This window comes from Halyomorpha halys, unplaced genomic scaffold (genome assembly GCF_000696795.3).
Source record: "Halyomorpha halys isolate HHAL.00 unplaced genomic scaffold, Hhal_1.1 Scaffold158.1, whole genome shotgun sequence".
Classification (NCBI taxonomy): domain Eukaryota; kingdom Metazoa; phylum Arthropoda; class Insecta; order Hemiptera; family Pentatomidae; genus Halyomorpha; species Halyomorpha halys.
In genome coordinates, this window is record NW_027107138.1 from 447688 (window position 1) to 450264 (window position 2577).

The following is a 2577-nucleotide window of genomic DNA, read 5'->3' on the forward strand; positions in this document are numbered from 1 at the left end:
TAATATGATATAGGATATTTGAGGTAATAATACAGGATTATCTTAGCTAATAATTTACATAGGGGCCTGTTAATTTTATAGCTAATTTAATTAAGTGTTGTCTTTTTATGGATTTATTTTTATAAAAGGCTTTCTTTAGGAAATCGTTGAAAAATGGTTTTAAAATTTGATTTTTTTATTTTAATTTTTTTTTTAGGTTTAATAATTTTCCAAAACGCCCCACAAATACTTTCAGTTACATAACATCAGTTTAGAATTACATTTCCTGTAAGAGTCTTTAATAAAATATAGCCTATTTCTTTGAGTTAAACGTACTGGAGAAGTACTGGACAAAATAAGGAGATCTAATATGATCACAAAATAAGCTTCAGACGATAAAGTAGTGTTCCGCCAAGGTTCATCTCAACATTAAAATTATTACTGATTTTATGCGGGGTGTCAATCCAGTCTTCAGCTCATATAAGACCCAGAATACGAAATAACTTCTAACTAAATTAACGACAAGTAGTTCTAACGAAACAGCAGATAACAGACAACTAGGGACGTCAAACTTTTCGTTTAAGAGGGTTACCTCTAACGAATGGCAATCAAGCCTGTTTTAACTAAGAAGATCAAGTCGCAACTTTTTGCCAACAATCAGAATAATAGCATTATAAAACCCCTGGTGTTCATGGTATGGGAATGGACTATGGGCTAATTATGAGTGGACACTAACTTTTCAGGGACATCATTTCCTTGAAAGTTTATGTCATGGATGGTCAAATGAGACGGTAAGTAGTATAGGATTGATATGAAAAAGGTGCTAATTAATAAGTGGCTTAAAAGTCCATCATTATATATACGCAATACTCCTCACGGTTCTATTCTAGCCTCACTTCTCTACTTAGTTTATGACCCCTATGACTTACCTATAGACGATAACATACCAACTGCGATATTTTTTTAGGTCTTAAATTATTTTTCTAAAATTGCAAATATTATCAAGATAATTTCAAGATGATTCCACCAATCCAAAAGAAAATTGAAAGTGGTTTAGGGGCACATATACTACCCAGAATAGCACAAATCCGAATTTCATAAACAAATTAAAACCAAAGATAAACATCTAATAAAGATAACCTTATTTTTACAATCGAGTGTGACTACAATATATTGAACCAAGTTACTCTTAGTCTTCAGTTAAAAGTATAAGCGTGTTTATAAATCCCTTTTTTTCATGTCCTAAAAAATATATTAGAGTAATCCCGGTAAATATTTTTTAAAGTCAGATTAGATCATTCGAAAAAAGTTATTGAACGAATTTCCATCATTTTATAAACAAATTTTTAAATATTTTTTTAAAATAAAAGAATCAAGAAAATATGCGTGAATCGATAAATTTAAGCATGCCTGCAGAAGAAAATGTTTCTTTAAGCAAGTTTGTCTGTTAGAGAAGTCAGATTGCGCAGTTTTGGAATTTTTAAAATTCCAGATAAAATTCAAGAATTATTGGGGGTAATTAAATCTGAAGAGTTTGAATTACACGTCCATTAAGCAGAGCAATGCAAAAAGGGAGGGAATGTAGAAATTGAACTAGTTACAGCAGTGTGGTAGAGCATTGTAAATACTTTGAAGTTGGGGATTGAAGGTTGAGATTAGTCAGAGAAAAAAAAAAAACTTTAAACAAGATCATAGTGAACATGCAAACACTGAGTCTATAGTTACTGATAAGTAGAAAATTGAATGACCTCAGTTTTGGGAAAAGTTTCATCCAACAACGAAACTTTACTATCTAGCAGCACCAGGCGGTTCCTAGTTAAAAGGATACATTCTAAGTAGATAGATCGAAGAAAAATGTAAACAAATTACAATATCTGGTTTCTCTATACAAAGAAAAAATAGAAACCATTATGGCGTAAAACATCCTTGTTTTAAAGGATTTTTACTGCATAAATATAAAATTAAACATGTTTTTCATTTTACGTGTGAATTTTTATTTAATTTATATCTGACATACGTACACATTAATTATTGAAACAAAAACTTCCAGATTATATTGTTAGGCAAGTAAAGGTACTTGTTTGAAGCACATTTATTGTAGTTGAGGTAGTTTACAGTGATCATTAAAAAAAAACTTTAGGATATTCGAATTAATTCCTAAGGGTGCTTCGATCATAATAAATTTTTTAACTAACTAAAAACATTTTATTGACATAATACAATCCATCATACTGAATATCTAAATGGTTACCGGAACTGAACCAAAATTTGAAACAAGTAAATATTTGTTTTTGTTTTTTTATTATGTTCATTTTTAATCGGGCAAATTATTCAACCTAATCAAAATTATTTTTTCTTAACAGTCTGAAGAAAAAAAATTGTTTGTAAAATATTGATTTATATATTGTAGAAATAAATGACCAGAGAAAGTATACCTCAGTAAATAAAAGGAAATAATTCTAAATAACCCATCACAAATATTTCCACGAGTTATATATTTGAAAATAAATGTTAATATTTTAACTGGGGTGAAGATGAAAATAGTCAAGAGAATAGATTTTGGTTACAGAAATATGAAATATATATATATTATATATT

The 2577-nt window shown here is 28.9% G+C and overlaps 1 protein-coding gene and 1 long non-coding RNA gene across 3 annotated transcripts in view; one reads left to right on the forward strand and one right to left on the reverse strand.

Annotated features, from left to right (window-relative positions):
• The window catches only part of LOC106678757 (uncharacterized), a 107092-nt gene that overhangs the window by 43097 nt on the left and 61418 nt on the right, over nucleotides 1–2577 (reverse strand). The window lies entirely within an intron of this gene.
• stac (C2 and C2B_Munc13-like domain-containing protein staccato) overlaps nucleotides 1–2577 on the forward strand; it is a 149083-nt gene that overhangs the window by 25161 nt on the left and 121345 nt on the right. The window lies entirely within an intron of this gene.